We start from the raw sequence: 24,685 nt of genomic DNA, 5'->3' as shown, positions 1-24,685 counted from the left end.
CGGGTAAGGGGCCAACGCTATTTAGTGGTAATTTTTGATGCATACACACGCTGGCCCAAGTCCTATCCCTGTAAAAGGGAGGATTCGGCCTCTGTCATTAAAGTGTTGGTTAATAGTTATATTCCGACCCATGGCTTCCCCAAACAAATTTGCTCCGATAATGGCAGTCACTTCAAAAATGAACACCTTCAAAAGTACTTGGCCTCAAACACTCATTTGGCACTGTATAGTCACAGGGGAAAGTGAAACCTATGAATCAGAATCTGAAATCCAAAATTGTTAAAGTTATGGTTGGAACAAAATTGATATGGGTGGATGCCCTTCCCCTGGCACTCATGTCAATCTGTAGCTCCGTGAGGTCACAAATTCAGTTCACCACATTTGAACTAACCAGGGGACAGCAATTCCCAGGTCCATCAGCTGTGGCAGGAACAGAAGAAGAGATGGAGCCTCTCAGGTACAAGCCATACTTCGAAGCCCTCAATCGCCTTGTCCAAATGTTTTCTGAACAGTTTGGGAGTAAGGCCCAAGGGGGTGATCATTCAGACGACATCTTTACTTTAAAGTCTTAAAGTGCAAATGGACAGAGCCACGATGGACGGGACCATACAAGGTCGTCGAAAGAACATTGCACGCTGGCTGGGGGGAAAGGAACGACCTGGTTTCATGTGGGGCAATGTGCACCAGCCCAAAAGGGGGCCAAGGCGGAGGAATGAGAAGATGGAAATTGCTGTGCCGCTTTGCTTGCCGTTATCATAATATCATAGTTTTCGCACTTGTGTTTTGCATGGATCACTGGGAGGGGCTGGGTCTGATGCCGCTACCACAGTCTGAAGTTGGTGTTGACCTCAAAATATCTGAGCTCAAAAGGGGGAATTGTGATGATTCCGCAATTATTTCAACTAACAAAGTTTGTGATAATCAGGTAAAGCTTTAAGTAATTCAGGCCACTAATATAAACTGCTTGTCTAATGTAATGAAATCTGAGCTCATGGAATGTGTTTTGTTACAGCATGACGGTAAATCGATCCCTCAGCTGACAGTTGAGGAACTGAAACCAGCCACTCCCTTGGGTGGCGCCATCAGCAAAACAACAAATGGGGAGTGGGCAGCAGAGGCACCCAGAATCCATCCTGTTAACAAACCTATAAAGTGTGAGGGCTAAGAAAGGGGAAGTCGACATTTTCTCTTGCTTTGCAGCGCAGATGCGAGTCCCAGTTTCAGGGGGAGAAAACAGCCTGGAATTCTGTGATCTTTTGTACTCTTACTATATTTAAAAACACGGATCAAATTGCAACTGCTGTGAGTTTCATTTTTGGTTACCTTCCTGAGAAAAAACAAACACCCAAATAGTGAGTGTGGCAATAGTTGTTAACTTGGGCCCTTGGCCCGAGGTGGTAACAAAGGGATGCCGCGCTCCAACAAATCCCAGTTTGGTTGTCATGCCGAGCGACAGTGGCCCTGGCTTGAAGCAAGCCTGTAGCTAGTCATTTGGGGGCCCAAGGCAAACATAGTCATGCCTACCCACCCGCCTTATGCAATTTAGTACACTTTGTCAAAGTCACTGAGCAGTAAAGGGTTGCTAGTTATCTGGTAATGCCGGTACATTTTTTTTTGACAATTGTCCAAAAAGATGCAGAGTCCTCTAGCACTTAGAGCAGTTCGAATGACAATTGTCCAGTGCAATGACCATTGTGCAAAGGGCGCCGAGACTTCAAGGAGTGTATGCGGTTTAAAGTGACGATTAGTGCGATAATCTGGGACAATGTTGGTTGTGCAAATGTTTCAGATACTCCTCAATCAGTGTGCAAATGCTACTCTGGCATGAGTGGCCAGTATTGGTCAACAACAGATATGCAAATAGTGCAGCATGGCGAGACAACTACAGTGAGTGCACGAGTAATGTATAATTGGCCCCACAGAAATGTGACAACGAACTCAAGTCAAAAAATTGCCAGCATGTTGTAATGGAATTTTAGGTTAGGTGTTTAAGAAGTTGATCACAAGAGGGAAGAAGCTGTTGGAATGTCTGCTAGTTCTAGTTTGCATTGATCGGTAGCGCCTACCTGAGGGAAGGAGCTGGAAGAGCTGGTGACCGGGATGCGGAGGGTCCAAGAGGATTTTGCACGCTCTTGTCTTAGTTCTGGCAGCGTGCAAGTCCTCAAGGGTGGGTAGGGGGTACCGACAATTATTTCAGCAGTTTTGATTGTCCGTTGCAGTCAGAGTTTGTCCTTTTTTGTAGCACCACCAAACCAGACTGTGATGGAAGAACACAGGACTGATTCGATGACCGCTGTGTAGAACTGCCTCAACAGCTCCGGTGGCAGGCCGTGCTTTCTCAGAAGCCGCAGGAAGTACGTCCTCTGCTGGGCCTTTTTGAGGACGGAGTTGATGTTGGTCGCCCACTTCAGGTCCTGAGAGACTGTAATTCCCAGGAACTTGAAGGTCTCGACGATTGACACAAGGCAGCTGGACAACGTGAGGGGCAGCTGTGGCGAAGGATGCCTCCTGAAGTCCACGATCATCTCTACAGTCTTGAGCGTGTTCAGCTCCAGGTTGTGTCGGCCGCACCACAGCTCCAGCCGCTCCGCTTCCTGTCAATATGCAGACTCGTCACCGTCCTTGATGAGGCCGATGACAGTGGTGTCATCTGCAAACTTCAGGAATTTGACAGTCGGGTGCGCTGAGGTGCAGTCGTTCGTGTAGAGAGAGAAGAGCAGCGGAGAGAGGACACAACCTTGGGGCGCCCCAGTGCTGATGCTGCGTGTGGATGAGGTGGCCTCCCCCAGCCTGACCTGCTGTGTCCTGCCCGTCAGAAAGCTGTAAATCCACTGGCAGATGGCAGTTAAGACGCTGAGCTGGAGAAGCTTGGATGAAAGGAGTTCAGGGATGATGGTGTTGAACGCTGAGCTGAGGTCCACGAACAGGATCCTCGCGTAGGTCCCTGCACTGTCAAGGTGTTCTAGGATGAAGTGCTTGGTAGGCAAACTGCAGGGGGTCCAGCAAGGGACCTGTAACACATTTGAGGTGGTCCAGCATCGAGACATTCAAAGGACTTCATGACCACAGATGTCAAGGCGGCCTGTAGTCATTTAGACCCGAGATTGCAGGTTTCTTGTGGAGGAATGGTGGAGCGTTTGAAACAGGATGTACTTCGCACAGTTCCAGAGATCTATTGAAGATCTGTGTGAAGACTGGAGCGAGCTGGTCCGCGCAGATTTTGAGGCAGGATGGGGACACATGGTCTGAGCCTGACGCTTTGTTAATCTTTTGTTGTTTGAAGATGCGTCTCACATCCTGTTCATGGATGGTTGACGCAGAAGTCAGAGGTGTGATTGTGGTCGGTGATGTGGCTGGCTGGGTGGGTGTGAAAGTGTCCTTTTCAAATCTGCAGTAGAAGGTATTCAAGTCGTTGGCTCGTGTGCTATTGTTCTCAGCTTGGGGGGATCGTCGCTTGTAATTTGTCAGCGATTGGAATGCATGCCAGAATGATTTTGAGTCGTTAGCGCTAAACTGTTTTTCCAACTTTGCTGCATAGTTCCTCTTTGCAATGTTAATTTCTTTAGTCAGCTGGTTTCTAGTTCGATTATACAGGGCCCTGTCCCCGCTCTGATATGCGTCCTCCTGAGCTTGGCGAAGCTGCTTAAGTTTAGCAGTGAACCACGGCTTGTTGTTGTTGAATGTGCAAAATGATTTTGTTGGTACACACACATCTTCACAGAAACTGATATAGGATGTAACAGTGTCCGTATATTCACCCAGGCTGCCAGCTGAATTTTCAAAGACACTTATTCTCGGGGACTTTAACAAACATTCATTACAGGTATGAAAGAGGATGCACGTGGAACAATGCAGGGTGAGGAAATTGTCTCGTTATCTTAAATCCAATAATTAATATTTGATTCCACTGGTTTTAAACCACAAAATAATCCTGAAAATGGAAAAATAACGCCAAAAGGCAGTGCAGCCCTCAGGGTTCGCGAAGGTGGTAGAAAAGATTAACGAGAACAGGAGTCCACAGCTGTACGCATTCACTACATGCCCATTCTGCTCATCTCACGTCACAAATCCCTTCCTTTGCCAATGTACATTGTTTGTTTTGTGTTTGTCTGTGTTTAATCTGTAGAAACCCCTTTTTATTATTAAATGTTCTATAAAATTCACCACTTGCATTGATTGTGTGTGTGTGTTTGGGTTTGGAACGAAACCTGTGGAAAGTCTAGAGCTCAAAGTTTCTAAAATGTAGCCACCTTCCGATAAGAGACTGATTAAAAAGGTTTTTCATCATTTTGCCTCAAGTTAAACTTGAAAATATGACGTGGTGACCCTCATATATATCAAATATCTAGATTTATAACGCTGTAATTTAAAATTACAATAACCCGGAAGTGACGCAGGCGCCGCTTCCAACTCATCGTTTCCTTCTAAATTAAGCAAAATTCTTATAACATTCCATAACCGCTACAGAGTGGTGGCATGAGGAGATACTAAATTTGTTCTAACCCAAACACACAAAACTCACAATATTTTGCAATGAACCAAGACTGCAGTCGCCATCTTGGCAGGGTCATCATTAGCCACGTCCCCTGCTATCTAGATTGTGGTTATGTTGTCTATGTGTGAGTACAGTCCGTTACCATAGCGACCAAGGTCTGAGCACTTGTTAACGAGAGAAACGAAGGTTAGCCTTAAATGAAACTAGTGCTGTTGCATTGAAAATGGTATTTGGATATCCGTTTTATGCGCTGCATGCTTTGAACTGTGGGGAGATTCTCGAAGTTCTGTTGAAAAGCCCTTCGAGGATCGCGAACGGATCACGACTCCTGAGCGTCCGCACGGTCCTCGTCTTCTTCCCGCTATGCTCTGGAGTTGCTAACCAGACTAGCTATATGCCCGTTGTGGTTTTGGGAATTTTATTCTGAGCTTCGCTGTGTAAATAGTAGGTTTGGGAAGTCACTGGATCACGAGAACGTGTTCTATACCGAGAATCCCGTTGCACGTCAACGTTAGCTCTTTGTGTGTGGAAAAAAAAACACAGACGTGGCACCCACTACGGTCGCCATTTTCGCTTTTTGTTAAAATCACAAGCCTCTCACTGAACGCCATTTGGTCATTTATAGACTCAAGGCTTCGTAATTCGTCTTCCTTCTTGGAGAGATGTGACGTCATCGTGACGTTGCCACCTTGGTTTCTTCCTTTGTGGGGTGATCCGTAGCAGAAGCGCCGGGTTGTCCACGAGTGCCCCTCGTGGACGTTCATCCCATCACGCAACTTCCGGCTGTGTGACTGGAAACTTGCGCTGACTACCTCCGGCTCAAGCCGCTAGTTAGCCATTACCGATCGCGTGCTAAGGCATTGTGTTCATCTGGGGTCGTTGCTTTCGAAACAATAAACGTAGGCTTTCAAAATAAGCACCGCCGTGTGGTTTTTGGGTGCTGATAAGCTTCTGTTGTGCGCTGCTCCGCGCACCGCGCTGCCTGGCGTCCCCTGTTGCCTAGGCAACTGAACAACCCCGAGAGCTTGCCTTAATTCACGATAACAAGAAAGAGCATTTTTTAAGTTAAAAGCCTTTCGCTCATATTCGAAACGCCGATGCCGCGATCGTTCTTTAAAGCTTTATGTCTGGTATTTTTAACCAGTTTTGGGATTTACAACGTGAGATTTACACCGCCACCTTCCGCCAGTAAACGTGCACAATACCTTCTGTCGAATTAAACTGACAACTGCTCAGTAACCACAGTTAATTCACAGATTTCTTTTACAAAGTGGAGTTCATTAATTAATTGCTTGGCTGTTTTAATAACTCTGGTTTTCATTATTTTTTTTTTTTCTTTCTTTAAAACGCTTGTTTTTGATGCCTCTTCACTTGGCCTAAAAGCCACACCTGTAGCAGCCATACAAGCAATAAATTAATTCACAAGTGTAATCATAAGTACATTTGACTTTTACCCAAAGTTAAATAAAACTATTTTAAATCACCAATTGAATTGCCAACTCCCACGCAGCAAATTAATTCAATCGAATAAATTGTACGCGCGTCGCTGGACGGCGTCAACACTTTTGTGCTCCTCGATCACTGCTTCTATGCGCATTCTCAAACACCTTTAAAGTACGTGATCAACCCTCACACCATAATTTGCAAACACAATTTAAGTGTTTAACACATAAGTACATCGTCTGTATGGTGCCTCTATTCCAAACAAGACGCACTCTTCAAACGAGCCTACATTACAAACAAGTTAGTTGCGTACCTAGTACAAGCTACTGCACGTGCAACGCAAATCATTGCGGAACTTCCAGAAAGTCCCAGTCAATACGACAATCTTGACACAATGGAAGAGCTCGTCAGCAATTTAACTAGGGACCTTGTCCCGGGCTATGCGGAGTCCGTCAAAAATGCTGGCCTCGAAGTCCTCAATGACAACATCGCACAACTTATGAGTAACGCCGAGCACAAAACCTTAAAAGATAAATATCTCGCGCGAACTCTTGGCTGCATGGTGTTGAACGTGGTGGCCCAACTCAAATGGAGCGACCGCGAGGACGCTCTGGTGAAATGTAGACTGGAAGATGAACAGCATAAATACTTCCAGTTAACTGCACAATTAAAAGACACCACCGCACGCTTAAACTTGGCTGACTACAATCCCGCCTCTTTGACGTTAAAATGCAATACGATGATGCGGAGGCTCGGCTAGCCGACCTCACTGCTGCAGCTGAGGCTGCACAGTTGCCATCGAAAGACAGCGGCAGATTAAACTATGATGATGATAAAACGACCCAAGCCCTGACATCGAGCGAATTAACTTCCAGAGGTCAGTATAACCAACTACAAGACGCTTATGCCGAGATTGCCCACTAAAAAGCTAAACTGCTAGAATTAGCCAACCGACCGTCTAATGACCAAGTGCTTGAATTACGGGCCGAAAATCAGCGAGCAACTATTCTGCTGCGGCAAGCTTCCGGTGCATTCAGCGGCTCACCGAACGCACCGACACACTCAAAGCGGAACGATCCAAAGACATGGAACAGTTGTGCGGGCTCAGGACACAGATGGTAATCAGGCAGACAGAGCTGTCCCGCCTCCAGCAACAGGTCTGGGACCAAGAGGATGAGTTAACCCATGTCAGACATGAGCTACAATTAGCTCAACAGCTGTCCACCGACTCTTTGACTCATCCACGTGCTTATCTGCAGCCCTCACAGTTAAACAGGGGAGACTTGAGACACGGCAATCTTATTACTGCGGGTTGTGTCAAGCGTCCATCCATCCATCCATCCATCCATTTTCTACCGCTTATCCGAAGTCGGGTCGCGGGGGCAGTAGCTTTAGCAAGGACGCCCAGACTTCCCTCTCCCCAGCCACTTCATCCAGCTCTTCCGGCGGGATCCCGAGGCGTTCCCAGGCCAGCCGAAGAATGTAGTCTCTCCAGCGTGTCCTGGATCTATGGTCACGACCCACAGCTCGTGACCATAGGTGAGGGTAGGAATGTAGATCGAACGGTAAATCGAGAGCTTCGCTTTTCGGCTTAGCTCCTTCTTTACCACAACGGATCGATACAAAGTCCGCATCACTGCAGACGCTGCACCGATCCGCCTGTCGATCTCCCGTTCCATTCTTCCTTCACTCGTGAACAAGACCCCAAGATACTTGAACTCCTCCACTTGGGGCAGGATCTCATCCCCGACCTGGAGAGGGCACGCCACGCTTTTCCGACTGAGGACCATGGTCTCAGATTTGGAGGTTCTGATTCTCATCCCAGCCGCTTCACACTCGGCTGCGAACTGCTCCAGTGAGAGTTAGAGGTCACGGCTTGATGAAGCCAACAGAACCACATCATCTGCAAAAAGCAGAGATGCAATACTGAGGCCACCAAACCTGACCCCCTCTACGCCTCGGCTGCGCCTAGAAATTCTGTCCATAAACGTTATGAACAGAATCGGTGACAAAGGGCAGCCTTGGTGGAGTCCAACCCTCACCAGAAACGAGTCCGACTTACTGCCGGATATGCGGACCAAACTCTGACTCCAATCGTACAGGTACCAAACAGCGCGTATCAGGGGGCTGGTTGAACGCGGTCGAACGCCTTCAGGACACGGTCGAACGCCTTCTCCAAGTCCACAAAACACATGTAGACTGGTTCGGCAAACTCCCATGCACCCTCGAGGACCCTGCCAAGGGTATAAAGCTGGTCCACTGTTCCATGGCCAGGATGAAAACCACACTGCTCCTCCTGAATCTGAGATTCGACTTCCCAACGGACCCTCCTCTCCAGCACCCCTGAATAGACCTTACCAGGGAGGCTGAGTAGTGTGATCCCCCTGTAGTTGGAACACACCCTCCGGTCCCCTTTCTTAAAAATGGTGACCAGCACCCCAGTCTCCCAATCCAGAGGCACTGTCCCCGATGTCCACGCGATGTTGCAGAAGCGTGTCAACCAAGACAGTCCTACAACATCCAGAGCCTTGAGGAACTCCAGGCGAATCTCATCCACCCCCGGGGCCTTGCCACAGAGGAGCTTTTTAACCACCTCGGTGACCTCAACCCCAGAGATAGGAGAGCCCGCCTCAGAGAACCCAGACTCTGCTCCCTCATGGTAAGGCGTGTCGGTGGAATTGAGGAGGTCTTCGAAGTATTCTCCCCACCGGCTCACAACGTCCCGAGTCGAGGTCAGCAGAGCCCCATCCCCACTATACACAGTGTTGGTGGTGCACTGCTTCCCCCTCCTGAGACGCCGGATGGTGGACCAGAATTTCCTCGAAGCCGTCCAGAAGTCTTTCTCCATGGCCTCACCGAACTCCTCCCATGCCCGAGTTTTTGCTTCAGTGACCACCAAAGCTGCATTCCGCTTGGCCAGCCGGTACCCATCAGCTGCTTCAGGAATCCCACAGGCCAAAAAGGCCCGATAGGACTCCTTCTTCAGCTTGACGGCATCCGGGTTCGGCTTGACGGCATCCGGGTTCGGGGATTGCCGCCACGACAGGCACCAACCATCTTACGGCCACAGCTCCGGTCGGCCGCCTCAGCAATGGAGGCGCGGAACATGGTCCACTCGGACTCGATGTCCCCCGCCTCCCTCGGAACATGAGCAAAGTTCTGTCGGAGGTGGGAGTTGAAACTCCTTCTGACAGGGGATTCCGCCAGACGTTCCCAGCAGACCCTCACAATACGTTTGGGCCTGCCACGTCGGACCAGCATCTTCCCCCACCATCGGAGCCAACTCACCACCAGGTGGTTATCAGTTGACAGCTCTGCCCCTCTCTTTACCCGAGTGTCCAAGACATGCGGCCGCAGGTCCGATGACACGACCACAAAGTCGAACATCGAACTGCGACCTAGGGTGTCCTGTTGCCAAGTGCACTTGTGGACACCCTTATGCTTGAACATCGTTATGGACAATCCGTGATGAGCACAGAAGTCCAATAACAGAACACCGCTCGGGTTCTGATTGGGGGGGCCGTTCTTCCCAAACACGCCCTTCCAGGTCTCACTGTCATTGCCCACGTGAGCATTGAAGTCCCCCAGCAGAACGAAGGAGTCCCCAGCAGGAGCGCTCTCCAACACCCCCTCCAAGGACTCCAAAAAGGGTGGGTACTCTGAACTGCTGTTTGGTGCATAGGCACAAACAACAGTCAGGACCCGACCCCCCAACCGAAGGCGGAGGGAGGCTACCCTCTGAGCCGGGGAGCAATAAGTATACCCACACCTGCTCGGCGCCTCTCACCGTGGGCAACTCCAGAGTGGAAGAGAGTCCAACCCCTCTCGAGAGGACTGGTACCAGACTCCAAGCTGTGCATGGAGGCGAGTCCGACTATATCAAGTCGGAACTTCTCGACCTCACACACCAGCTCGGGTTACTTCCCTGCCCAAGAGGTGACATTCCACGTCCCTAGAGCCAGCTTCTGTAGCCGGGGATCGGATCGCCAAGGTCCCCGCCTTTAGCCACCGCGCAGCTCGCACTGCACCCGACCCCTATGGCCCCCTCCACAGGTGGTGAGCCCATGGGAAGGGGGACCCACGTTACCCTTTCGGGCTGTGCCCGGCCGGGCCCCATGGGTGCAGGCCCGGCCACCAGGCGCTCGCCTTCGAGCCCCACCTCCAGGCCTGGCTCCAGAGGAGAGCCCCGGTGACCCGCGTCCGGGCAAGGGAAACCTGAATCCATTAATTGTACTCATCATAGGGGTTTTTGGAGCCGTGCTTTGTCTGGTCCCTCACCTAGGACCTGTTTGCCATGGGTGACCCTGCCAGGGGCATAAAGCCCCAGACAACTTAGCTCCTAGGATCATTGGGACACACAAACCCCTCTACCACGATAAGGTAACAGCTCAAGGAGGGGGTGTAAAGCGTACTTTGGAAATTTAAATGAGGCGAATATGGAGGAGGACAAAAATTTCAAAACACTGTTTGTCGAAAACCTACATCCTAACACCAGCCACCTGCTGGGCGTAGCAGCGTGCCCGCGCACACAGATGGAATTCGACGGAGCTACGTGCAACACGCGTGTGACTGACAAACCACGTTCTGGCAATGTTAAACCCGACAATCAAAAGAAGTCGTTTAACCCATACGACCAATCTCGGCCCTCGTACAGCAATGGTCCTCGTAACCAACAACGCCAATTCAACGACAAATCAAAATCATGGAATGACCGCAGCTCTAATTCGCGCCACACTTACATGTCGAAACAGGGTACACGTAACGACCAGCCTAAATCTGACTCGTCCAACCGAGACCCTAAAACCACCAGTGACAACCTGGAAAAGGGCTCCCGAACCAACAGCTCTCAAAGGGAATTTAGTGCCTAATTACTTGAGGTGCTCCGCAGCCTGTCCAAAGACAAAAAGCGGGACACATCATTATGATTAGGCCTGGCTGAGTCGAAAAGGCCACAGAGGACGCAATAAGTCAACCAGGTAACTTCCATTGTTCTCCTAATGACCTGCCAAGTGCCTCCGTGACCCCGGCTGACTCCTCGACGACTTCACCTCGCCAAAACCTTCGCGGACCACTTTGTGACGACCAATCCCTAAACCTCTCTCGTGCCATCCTAATCGACCGACTCGACCCAGGCCAGGCCCCTGACTCGCGTGACATCAGTTTACTAAATAACGTTCTGCCATTCCGACAGCTTTTGGGTGAACTAACCGCTAAAGATACGTCCCGAAAGTTCTATTTACCCGTTACGCTTGAGCATGAACTTGTCCAAGAAGCTCTGATTGACCCCGCAGCAGACATCCCTGTTATGTCCCATCCTGTGTTCAATCAACTTTTGACATTGCTACAAGCCAGTGGCCACGACCTTCCACTGCAACGCTGCGCACTAACTATCTGTGCATTTTCAGTAACTAATACCGAGCTAAACACCGTAACGATGCTCCACTGGACAATTGGCCGCATGAGATTAGTCCACCCGGTCTACGTGTCTCCAATTGAAACAGTCCCCCTGCTCATCTGCCAAAACCTGCTTTGCCGGTTCGAGCCACTAATCGATTACAAACATCTTCAGCTGTGGGGGCAGGTGGAACAGGCTTTACCACCACCAACTCGGGAACTGTCCTCAGGCCGGTGCCTGGGGTGGGGCCACTCGGAGGATGGCGACCTGAGAGGCCGCACTCCTTCAAGTAACAACACCCCCATTGACGACACCGCCGAGTCCCCTGTAGCCGCTTTGCCACCACTGAACCGACTTCGAGAACTTGACACGTTTCTCTGCCATCTTGTCCAACCACCGCACGAAGAGCGCTACGGCCCCAATGTTGCTGGTGGAATTAATTTGCATGACTGCCCAACAGACGACGTCATCCTGGCCTTGTGGGCTGACAAAGTGGCAATCTCTCAGGCACTGTTTGACATCCTACGACTTTATTATCCTGACCTTCAATTGACCGTCACTGCAGTGGGCGTATGCATCCTAAACCTGCAATGGAACCATCGCTCGTTAAGTCACTGCTTCCTAGTTGTCCCCAATTTGCTGCATAAAGCTTACATTGGCGCGGATGTACAGGCCACCTGTTTTGTGGTCGCACACTAATGGCGGCTCCGCCCACCGCCTTGTCCAACCGTTAAAGCTTAAGTTGTGACAAACCATCCCCGACGCTTGCGAAGTTTTGAGTGAAGACGAAGTTATAGTAAAAGCGTCAACTATCAACTTCCCTATTTGACTGGTCACGTGCGCTAACCAACCCGTTCTTTCAGCCTTCGCCGGAGTTTAATAACCTGGGTTTGTCGCTGCATGCCATATCCCTCCTAAACGCTTCCCGAACAACCGTGCTGCTGATTCAGAACCACACACGGAACGACATTCACATCCCCAGATCCACTTGGCTTGGCCTCTTGATCTGCTCCGACTTCCACAACTTCAACCTCACGGTCCCCATGAGTGGTCACCTTCCACTAGACCTCTCCCCATTGCTTAGCTCTGGTGGAGTCCAACTCACTGTTACTTCGTGACGCATTGCTCTCGTTCCAGTGGGTCCTACTGAGGGTGATGAACTCATCAGAGTGGACCTGGCTACAGACAAACACCTGGTGATCCATACGCTCAGTACAATCCCAACTGCACCCGAAAGCGCGTCTCCCGCGACTTCACCCACTCACACAAACTCATCGCAAGCCAACTCGCCTGCACCAGTAACACCGTGAGATAGTCGCTTACTCCCTTATCCCGACGTTGAAACTCATGTGCAGCAGGTCCTAGCGGATGCTGATGCCCTAAGTTCCGATGACGAACAACAGTGTTTGCGGAAAGTGTTAACCAAACACGCCGCGTCATTCGCTAAAGACTCACTAGACTGCAGCCTATCAGACTTGCACCTGGGCCGCACTCCGACACATCGAATACAACCGCAACCGGTTGACGATCTTACAAAAGGGGGGACTGCTCCTGCGATACCAAGCAGGCCCGCCAGGGGTCACTCCTGTGACACTGGACTTGCTCACGATCTTTTGAGCCCACTCGACCCCGATACAAAAGTTGCGCCGTTCGAAAAGCTATTTGTGGACTCTAAACAATGGACTGCATTTTCAGCCATCACGCTGAGCTTCATAGTGACTTCTCTACTGAGCTGTCCCGCTCCGTCAAGGGCCACTGAGTCATCTTGCTTTTTCCATGACTTTCACACACATTCGGCTTCAACAGCACAGGACATGTGGGTTTTGTCTCTCCTTAGAGACCTCAGACTCCCCATGCACCTCCAGGCCGTTTTACCCACCCTACCCACTCACCTCTCCCTCAGACCATGCCGGGGCCCCGGCTCTTTTTGGTCACCTGCAGCATCCACTGGTGATGTGAGCCTCCTTCTGTGCTGGTTCCCAGCCTTCCTCTTCTGTTCCACATTGTTCGTGATGGCGAAGTTGCCTGCCTTTCTTTTGGTCTTTCTGTGGCTCGCCGTGACCGGCGCTCCTTCTCTTCTTCCTTCCTCTTCGGTTTCTCCTTAACTTTGCACCTGCGCATTCGCCTTATCGTGGACTTTGGTTATTGTGCCTCCGTGTAGGGCACTTCACCGCCATTCGCGGCCTCACGGTGCGAAAGGGCGGTCACAAGACTCTGCCCACGATGCATCATGCACAAAACGGAAGATGGTCCACACACTGAGACCTGACCGGTCAAGCAGGTCCAACCTCGGTGACAGACCCTTGCCACGCCAAGGACTGCACCATGTCCGCCAACGCAGACGCCCGACCGAGACACTGGTGAAACCGAACGCGCCGCAAACCAAAAACAGAACGACCGAAATAACAGGCATCCGCAGCGCCCCCACCGGTGACGCGTGTAGCCTTAGTACCGTCGGGACGTCCACCAAAACCAGCTACGCAGAAGCCACGTGGTCTCGCAAGGCTATCCACCATGCCGCCTTCAACACCACTCACATGCTCCAGCAATTAGAAAAATTTGCCGTCACTTAGGCCGATCTCAGCGGAATCCCCAGATGTTCAAAGCATTTTGTAGTGGACCTACTCATGGCTGCCGCCTCCCTCGGCACATTGTTTAGCACAGGAACCTCCATAGTTAACGTCATCAGCTTAAACACGGTTAAGAAACAAATTGGTAAACTCCAAACCAAAATTCCTAACATCCGACGCAACATGGAGAGACAAACCGCTAACCTCCAATCATTAGGCGAGACACTCAAGGGCACTATCCTTGTCCTCAACACGCACAGTGTCATCCTGAACCAAACTAGACATCCATCCATTTTCTGAGCCGCTTCTCCTCACTCGGGTCGCGGGAGTGCTGGAACCTCTCCCAGCTATCATTGGGCAGGAGGCGGGGTACACCCTGACTTGGTTGCCAGCCAATCCAAACTAGACAGAGCATAAGTAAACTACTGTCGGTGGTCCAAACGGATTATGCTCACACACAGATTGTTACCATATTGATGAATGACATGCTACATGAAATCTCTTCGTCCATAGACCACTTAGCAATGGTGTTGGATTTATCTTACCCAACATTATAAAAAATAGACACAAAAGGAATGAAGACACTGGTTTCTTTTTCTCATGAGGAGGGCGTATGGGAGATTGTTCAGATCACAGCCTCTCAACACGCTCTAAACAATCTCTCCCGTCGCGCCTGCATTTATTTGAAAATAGGAGGGTTTTTCCCAGACATAATGTTCTAAACAATAAGACACAACACAAAACATTGGACCAACACCTGTCACGTCCCCGACCACATCCGATCACGTCCTTGGTCCAGGCGCCCTTCCATCGGATGATGCTGAGTCATCTTTTTGAAGGCGAGACATCTAAAATCGTCCATAATACTAATGCAAGCTAAGCAAATAAATGATAACTTCTAGAATATATTTAACATTTCCCTCCTGTTTATCATGTATTTGCACAAATTCTCATATCATCTTACAGTCACTTCATTTCGATTTTTAACTGCAGAATCATTTTTATGAAACAAATACATTTACACTCAGAGTAAACTTGTCATACATGAATGTTATAGTTTAAACATCGTAATCACCTGGATCAGGAAACAAATCAGGTAAACCAACATCATCATCATCATCATCGTCATTATTATCAACCTCCAATAAAGGATAAATCTGCTCCATACGGTTCCATGTGGGTTATGGCTGTGGTGATTAATTTACTGATTAATGCCCGAATGCATGGGATACAACAACATCCACACAATGTCAGAATGGCTGCAAAAACAGCAATTGATATCAATATTGGTGAAATTAGGGTTTTATATTTACCAAAAACGTCCATTCAGCTGTTTCACAAGGAGTGTTGATTGAGGGTCCGTAGACCATCGATGGCTCTGGTCAAGCTGCCATCTGAAGCAGTATTGTTTGTTCTCCAAACATACCGCAAACACCTCCCTCTCTTGCGAGGAGCATGTCGACAGCTATGCGGTCTTTGGAACGTCCTTGAGCTGCTCGTGCACAGCTTCCAACCCACTCTGAGTCCAATTTCCTAATCTCTGTACATTGAAGTGGATATAGTTTATCCCATCAACATTTTTATTAATCGTACACCAACAGCATATGAAGTATTCAAATCCTCCTGCAACTTGGTCAGCTAATTTGTATTGATTAGGAACCCCACGAGGAACATGTATGTTTTATGTTGGATAATTTTGCCTCTGCCAGGATAAATCTCTTTTTTGTCAAGTATGTCCAAAACACACAAGGAATTTGTCTCCGGTAGTTGGAGCCGCTCTAGTACAAAAGACAGTCAATTTACAGAACACTTTGGAGACATAAAGACATTGACAAAAAACAATTGTGCAAAAAGATGCAGTCCTCTAGCAGCAGTTTGAATGACTAATATCGCAATAGTCCGGTGCAATGACCATTGTGCAAAGGGCGCTGAGACTTCAAGGAGTGTATGCGGTTTAAAGTGACGAGTAGTGCGATAATCTGGGACAATGGTTGTGCAAATGTTGCAGATGCTCTTCAATCAGTGTGCAAATGGAATAATACAATCTTGTGATAATTATGCCGGAACTATGCGCAACAAAGGCCTGGGACCCATGCAAACAACACAATCTTTTCTCGCTACATTTGCTGCTTGTTCCATCAATAGTAACCAATTGTTATTTTGTCCTGAAACTCCTGTGACAACAAGGAACCAATCATCAGTAGTTATGTTGTTAACCATTAAAATTTGTCCACCTTTCTTTGAAGTTTTCAATGCCATTTTTGGTTTAACACGGTTCCTATAACACAATACTACTTGGAAGTGGGGATCTTTTCCACCAGAATAGGCCCACAAGCTCACTATCAAACACATTGGGTGACTTGATTTGTATTTCAATATTAAACTATGGGCCGTTTTGCTTAGGTTAAACTTCTTTTTATGTTCTTTTGCTGTTTTTTTTTTTGACCAACTGGACCAATCATAACCTGTTTCACCAATAAGGTGTTCCCATTCAAAACCTATAGTTGCATACCAGTCATATCTAAATCCCCAATTCTGCCCATTCTCTTGAGCATCATTGGTGAGAGCCGCATATGGAATTATGATTAAAGCAGCTTGATTTTAGGGGCACAAAATATTAAACCGTTTTGCCGCATTTGGAGGCCATGCCCACAATTTTGATCATCAGTTGTACTCCTTTTGATACGAGTTAATGATTCAAAATTTTTTTTTTATTATTATTGGGTTCGCCATATTGGTCCAGTTGGTAGGTGATTTTCTATCTAAAAAATGGGTTTTATCATTGAGGGTGGGACGTCCCATGTACCACAAAAACAAAACCAACATCATAGTAGCCAAAGTTGCTACGTAACAACTTATCGAATCTCATAACCAACGTGGATGTGCCTTTCTGCTGAGTTCTCACTAAAAGGGTTGGTGTCTTTTTTCTTCACTGACCAGCAAGCGTTTTCAGAATCTACACATCTGCTCCCGCTCCGTTATCAGACTTTTGCTCACCTTCCCTATTTGAGTACTCAGCTGAAATGACTCTTTTACAGTGTGTTAAATGAACCCACGTGTTTCTTTCTGCTATTTTTTAGGGCTGTAAAGTGTCAATCTATCTGTGCCACCATCCCTCCGGTTGAGACATGTGACACAGCATGTCTCAATATAGCAGCCCATTTGAATAGGTTTTTTTTTGTTTTGTTTGTTTTTTCCTGTGCTAGTGTAAATTTCATTTTATAGTTTTGCACTTTGTTTTTCCCAATAATTGCGTTCTTGTGGAATACTCATATTGGCTATCAGTATAGATTGTACCATCTTTATTTATCATGAGTTTGCATGCCTCGATTAATGCTACTAATTCAGCAGCTTGTTCAGCCAATTCCTGTCAATCATGCTGCGTGCCTTCATCAAGTAAGGGTATTAGTGTGGCTGGATTTAAGGTTGTGCATCGCTCAACAGTCAAATGTGGTTGTGACAGCAAGATGCCAATGCAAGATAAATGTCTTGCAGGTGATAAAAACGCCATATTGGTTTGCAATAGGAGAGCAGACACTGTATGTGGGACCTTAAGGGTGAACTGCTCTGTAGTTGAAAAATAAGCTATTGGTCTTAGCTTATCACCGTATTGTTGTGTAAGTACGGAGGTCATGCAATAGCTTTTACAATCTACCATTTGAATGAATGTTTTATCATTAAATTTGGAAGGCCTAGCGCAGCACTGGACACAAAATGTTGTTTAATGTCACAGAAGGCCTTTTCTGCCTCTGTACTCCATTAAACAGGTGATGTCATTTTAAGGTTGTTTTCATACATTAATTTTGACAATGGTGCAACAATTTCTGCATAGTTTGGAATCCATGCTCTACAATAATTTGTCAGACCTAAAAATGATTATTATATGTTTCTTCGTCTGTGGTTTAGGATTTTTTAAGACTATAGCTCTCCTGTCTTCTAATTAGTCTTTCCTCCTATACTTAAATTATGGCCTAGATATTTAACTTGTCTTTTACATCATTGCAATTTATTTTTGTTAACTTTATGTCCCTCTTCTGTTAGATGATGCAGTAAGGTCAATGAATCTTTGCATGTCTCTCCATCTGTAGATGCCAGAAGACATGCGTGTTGTCATAACTTGTGAATAAATAGTTGGACTTTCACAGTAACCTTGCGGTAATCTAGTAAATGTATATATTTTTTTTTTTTCTCAAATGTGAATGCTGCTCTCTGTATTACTGCAGCTCATCACATTCTTTTTTATCTTCTATTTTTGTGATAAGCTGCAAGGCTGCAGACAACCGGTGTTTAACGGTGGTTTGTCTTTTATTTTTTATATAATTTGATTCCTGCAACGCGGCTATTTTTTTGTGTATTTAACCAACCATTAAAGCCGTGTTCGGTTATTCCTGTCTCTAAATATTAAATTTTATCAGGATCCTGTTTTTTTTTTCTTTTCAATTTAATTTAATGAACCTCCAACCTTTACACTGCAGTGTATTCCTGTTTTTTATTTTACTACTTCCTTTCCCCATTTGAAAGAATTTGGTTCAGTGTAATACTACCTAGGGTAGTCTAGAACACTGGTTTTTTTTTTTCTTTTTCAGTAGGACGGTGATTCAAATTTACTTTCTGTGGTAATTCTCACTTCAACTCTTTCGAGTGGAGAATTCTTGCCTTTGCATCCACAAAAGTCCACCGTTTACTTTCCCACTGTTTTGGTATGGAATGAAAAACCTAGTGGTTTCCCATTTCCCATTTACACTCTCATTCAAACAGTTTTCATTCACACTGGCTCGTCAGAGGACTCCGCCGTCCTATACGGAATTTAACTACGTCTGTCAACAGCTCATTAGAGGACTCCGCCGTCCTATACGGAATTTAACTACGACGCCACGAAACTTTCCTAGTTTCTTTATTCATTAAACACGGAATTTAAGTACGTACAGGACTCCGCCGTCCTCGCGGAATATATCGGACTCCGCCGTCCCTCATTACTTGCCAGTGACTAGTATTACACAAGGTTTATTAAACACGGAATGTAAGTACGTACAGGACTCCGTCGTCCTCGCGGAATTTGTGGACTACGGCGTCCTTTTCCCTAAAAAAAATGTAAAATTTAAACTCACCAGTCGTCTTCAATTCTGTGGATTGTCGTCAACCTTCAGATCCCAGTTGAGGAGAACGAAGACCAGTCCCGTAAAGGGTCTTACTTGCCGTGGCCACGGTCTCTTAACTGGAAGTCGGCTCCACAACTGGAATCCTCGGGTGTGTTGACATCCGGCTCGAAGGACCAATTTAATGTTGGATATATCTTACCCAACATTATAAAAAATAGACACAAAAGGAATGAAGACACTGGTTTCTTTTTCTCATGAGGAGGGCGTATGGGAGATTGTTCAGATCACAGCCTCTCAACACGCTCTAAACAATCTCTCCCGTCGCTCCTGCATTTATTTGAAAATAGGAGGGTTTTTCCCAGACATAAACAATAAGACACAACACAAAACATTGGACCAACACCTGTCACGTCTCCGACCACATCCGATCACGTCCTTGGTCCAGGCGCCCTTCCATCGGATGATGCTGAGTCATCTTTTTGAAGGCGAGACATCTAAAATCGTCCATAATACTAATGCAAGCTAAGCAAATAAATGATAACTTCTAGAATATATTTAACAAATGGGTAGAATCCCTCCGTACTTGTTTCCCCTGAGCTTAATCGAAAGCATCCTGTCTAAAGCTCTGCCAAGCCCCATTAGCCCTGTCCAAGCCCACTTGGCTTTTTCTCTCGGGAGTTCCACTGTCCTGTATGTCAACCCTGAGTTCCGAGAAGAAGCCTTCCTTGTTACTCATCCAATTATTGACTCCCGCAACAACTATCGCCTAAAAGACGTAATTAATGTTGGCACCTGGCAAAGCGACACATACGTCCGAATCAGTACTCCCGTGGTAGTCGCCTATCACGAGAGTAACCCTGATCTGTATCTGGCGCCAAATTTGCACGTGCATCCTCACCAAAGACATCCATTACCTGTGTCCCAGTAAGCCGTAGAGGTGATGTAGCGGATGGGATTTGTGGCCTGAAGCCCATTAAGGATGGGTCGCGCTGTAGAGCAGAAGCTAAACCTCGCTACCAGGTTACTACTACTCACGGAAATTGTTGGGTCCAAGTGGCTAGTCAACACACCAGCCCTAAGCACAACGCTGAGTTATGACCACCACAACACCACGACGAGACTCGCCCTGCCAAATCAAACCATGTGGCTCGACGTCCCCAAAGATGGCATTTTGCATATTTAGGACGTCGCCCTCTACCACCTACAAACCGAAAATTATGAGAGCGAAATCGAGATTTATAACTTTTTCGGACAGTACAAATTGGAAGTTGATCCTGAGACGCTTACACAGATTCAGTTTGAAGGAACTCAGGCGATTGACATCACCCACATTGACAACACCTTACGCGCGATTAGCACTAAGGACAGAACACCCGAGCTCCCGCTCATGCATTTCTGGTCCGCAGCAGATAACATATTAATTGCCCTGGTCAGTCTCGGTTACTGCATGACCATTCGGCATCGCCTACCTGCTCTACCGAAAGACTCAGAACTTGCAGGGTCTTCTGAACCAGTGCTCAGGTGCGCGACCCAAAATTAAATTTTTCCGTAGGAAAAGAACGACTGGACCTGAACCCAGGGGACTGGACCCAAATTGCCAAAAGGCAGTCCAGCCCTCGGTGTTGACAAAGTGGTAGAAAAGGAGGGGGGGGGGGGGGGGGGGGGGTAACCCATAAAAGGGGCCGGAGCTGGGACCAGTTGGAGAAGTTTTGGGAGTTTTGTGGAGAAGTCTTCCTTTGGTCTCACCCCAACCAACTCGCTGACGAACGGGCCAGGCAGGACGCCCACCTCACCCGAGGTGGCAAGGACGCATTGGATGATCCCCGGCTGCAGAGCATCCTGCAAGCGCTCCGAGCTACCCTGTTTGGGAGCCCGAGGTCAGTCCGAGGGAACGGATGCGGACGCAACGCGACCGCTCTGAACGTCTGGCAAACAGAGACACCCGAGAGACGTCCTGCCTGGGAACCCGTTGGCCTCCTGCTTTTCCTCCTTTTTTTCCTTCCTCCCTTCCGTCGAATCCACCTGTTCCCGGTGCGGACCGGGCCGACCGAACACTCGTGAGCCTGACTCACCTGCCTCAAACGTGTTCGAAACACGTAAGTCCAACATTGCGGTGTACTAAAAGTACGGATTAGTGCATATTTGGGTTTATATTAACGAGAACAGGAGTCCTCAGCGATACGCACTCACGACACGCCCATTCTGCTCATCTCACGTCACAAATCCCTTCCTTTGCCAATGTTCGTCTGTACTTTGTTTGTTTTGGGTTTGTCTGTGTTTTATTCTGCAGAAACCCCTTTTTATTATTAAATATTCTATAAAATTCACCACTTGCATTGATTGTGTGTGTGTGTGTGTGTGTGTTTGGGTTCAGAACGAAACCTCTGGAAAGTCTAGAACTCAATGTTTCTATAATGTAGCCACCTTCCGATAAGAGACTTATTGAAAAGGTTTGTCGTAATTTCGCCTCAAGTTAAACTGGTTAGAAATATGACGTGGTGCCCCTCATATATGTCAAATATCTTGATTTATAACGCTGTAATTTAAAATTACGATAACCCGGAAGTGACGCAGGCGTCGCTTCCAACTCATCGTTTCCTTCTAAATTAAGCACAATTCTTATAGCATTCCATAACCGCTACACTCGGTTCAAGCCACTTCTGAGCCTGAGCCAACATAGGCAGTATTTCAACTGGGCCAAGAAGAAGAAGTTGGGCAGTGGTGCAAGGTCCTCTTTTCCGATGAAAGTAAAGTGGGCCTTTCATTCAGGAATCAAGGTCCAAGGGTTTGGAGGAAGACGGGAGAAGAACAGAACCCAAGGTGCTTGAGGTCCAGTGTGAAATATCCACAATCAGTCATGATTTGGGGGGCAATGTCCAGTGCAGGTGTTAGTAAACTCTGCTTTCTTAAATCCAAGGTCACCACAACAGTCTACCAGAATGTTTGAGAGGACTTCATGATTCCTTCTGCTGAGTATCTGTATTGAGATAGGTTTCATCTTCCAGCAGGACCTGGCCCCTGCCCATACCGCCAGAAGCACCAAAACCTGTTTTGATGCCCATGCCATCACAATGCTTCACTGGCCAGCCAACTCAAGGGATCTTAACCCCATTGAGAATCTACGGGGTGTTATCAAGGGGCACCAGACCCAAAAACAAAGAAGAAATGACACCAAGCATCAAGGAAATCTGGGCTTCCGTAACTCCCAGGCAATGCCACAGGCTGATTGGCTCAACGCCACAGCGCATCGAGTGATTAAAGCAAAGGGATTCCCACAAAGTATTGAAGATTAACATCATTTTGAAAGTACCATATTTTGATCGCTTTATCCATCCATATTCTGTACCACTTCTCCTCACTGGGGTCGCAGGGATGCTGGAGCCTATCCCAGCTATCTTCGGGCAAGCAGTGGGGTACACCCTGAACTGGTCGCCAGCCAATCGCAGGGCACATATAAATAAACAACCATTCGCACTCACATTCACACCTACGGGCAATTTAGAGTCTTCAATTAACCTACCACGCATGTTTTTGGTTTCTTTCTGTTTTTTTCTACAAAAACTGAGAAGTTAAATGGTGTTTTCTTCACAGTATTAAACATTTTTAAATTCCTGATTTTGTGGGTTTTATGAGCTGGAAGCTCAAATGATGTAAACATAAACAAATAAATACTTGAACTTGTTTAAATTGTGGGCCCTGAATCTATAATTTATGAAAGTTTCACTTTTTGAATGGAATTATGTTAAATGAATAAACTTTTCCATCCATCCATCCATTTTCTGAGCCGCTTCTCCTCACTAGGGTCGCGGGCGTGCTGGAGCCTATCCCAGCTGTCATCGGGCAGGAGGCGGGGTACACCCTGAACTGGTTGCCAGCCAATCGCGGGGCACATACAAACAAACAACTATTCGCACACACATTCACACCTACGGGCAATTTAGAGTTTTCAATTAACGTGCATGTTTTTGGGATGTGGGAGGAAACCGGAGTGCCCGGAGAAAACCCACGCAGGCACGGGGAGAACATGCAAACTCCACACAGGCGGGAGCAGGGATTGAACCCGGGTCCTCAGAACTGTGAGGCTGATGCTCTAACCAGTCGGCCACCGTGCCGCCAAAAACTTTTCCATGATATTAAAATTTTTTGGAAAGGGTCTGGAGTGAATAATACTGAAGTTAAACTTCTTCCCGAAAAATCACATGCTAAATCACAATGTCAATGTTTGTTTAAAATAAACAAAGAAAACACTCACTAAAGATTTGTTTTCCCATATTGATCAGCCCTACTCCTAATTGATGACTAGGTAGTTTTAATTGGGCTTCCCTCTTTATACTCCCATGGTCGCGTGGCCTACAACGCCTGCATTGCATCACGTGACTGACGAATTGCCCCGCGTGGCCCGTCTGTGTAGCTTGACGCGCACACGTAAAAAATTGTTGCTGCGCTTCGAACGCCGCGGAGATCATCTCTCGTGATTGGTCCGTTTTAGTCACATGCTGTGATGATGTACTCAGCGTGCCCCTTGGTTCTACATACCATCTGCGCCGCCGTCTTCTCGATCGATTTTGCAGCATAATTAAACGTATCATCTGGTCATCTAGGTCCATTTGTTCTAGCAGACACTGTTTCACGGTCGCCATTGTTGTTGCTTTGTTCCTTGTTACAGAAAGGAAAGTAAAAACGGTATCAACGTATCAACTTGTGGCCATTGACTGTAGTAATCCACTAGCGTAATCGCAAACCTGCATTCTATCTGTGCATTTTCGAAGGGCCCAACAATGTCAATAGCAACCTTTTCCCAGGCAGCAATAGGTAAAGGAACGGGGTACAGTGGGGCATTGTGGGTCACAGCTGACTTATCATTGTGTCTACATGTGGCGCATTCCTTGATGAGGGTTTCAATCTGTCTGTCCATTTTAGGCCCCCAGTATAGTTCTCTCAAACATTGTTTTGTATGAACAATTCCCTGATGGGTGTCGTGAGCAATGTCAATGTCAGTTGTTTCTGCAGACTGGCACATCAAGGCGGTAAGTACCTCTGACAATACAGTCATCCACTATTGACAGCTCATTACGTATAATGTAGTATGGCTGTAAGTCAAGGTCAAGAGTAATCTTTCTCCTTGGGCATGGTTTGCGGATTTGTGCCCCTAATTTAGCAACCACAGGGCAGGCGTGGCATGTAGCTTTGAAATATTCCATAGAGATTGCATCAGTGTCTGTCATTATTGCTGCAACAGTCCATACCAGTTCCAGGGAGAGGTAGCTTGGATAAGCAGTCAGAGCATCATTCTCTGATCCAGGCCTGTACTGGACGTCATAATCAAACTCCCTGAGACAAGCAGACCACCTGGCTATGCGAAGCCCAGCCCGGTTATTACCTCTTGTAGTCAGGAGCGTAGTCAACGCCTGGTGATGTGTGCCCAGCAGGAACTTTCTTCCCCAGAGCCACACACAGCACTTTTCAGCAGCCCATACACATGCCAGGGCCTCCTTTTCCACAATTGAGTATTTCTTTTCAGAGTCACTTATGCTGCGAGGCGCAAAACCAACAGCTTCCTCTTCTCCAGCATCATTAGGACAGCACCTAGCTCATAATCAGAAGCATTGGTTGAGACCACTGTGTGTTTATTTGGGTCAAGCAGTTTCAGTGCAGGTCCATTAGCAATCATGCCTTTATATCG

The 24,685-nt window shown here is 47.4% G+C and overlaps 1 protein-coding gene across 2 annotated transcripts in view; it reads right to left on the bottom strand.

Moving 5' to 3' along the window:
* Positions 1-24,685, bottom strand: part of gabra2a (gamma-aminobutyric acid type A receptor subunit alpha2a) — an 80,662-nt gene that overhangs the window by 43,429 nt on the left and 12,548 nt on the right. The window lies entirely within an intron of this gene.

Source organism: Phyllopteryx taeniolatus, chromosome 13 (genome assembly GCF_024500385.1).
Source record: "Phyllopteryx taeniolatus isolate TA_2022b chromosome 13, UOR_Ptae_1.2, whole genome shotgun sequence".
In the NCBI taxonomy this organism is placed as follows: Eukaryota; Metazoa; Chordata; class Actinopteri; order Syngnathiformes; family Syngnathidae; genus Phyllopteryx; species Phyllopteryx taeniolatus.
This window is presented reverse-complemented; position numbering and strand designations above follow the sequence as displayed.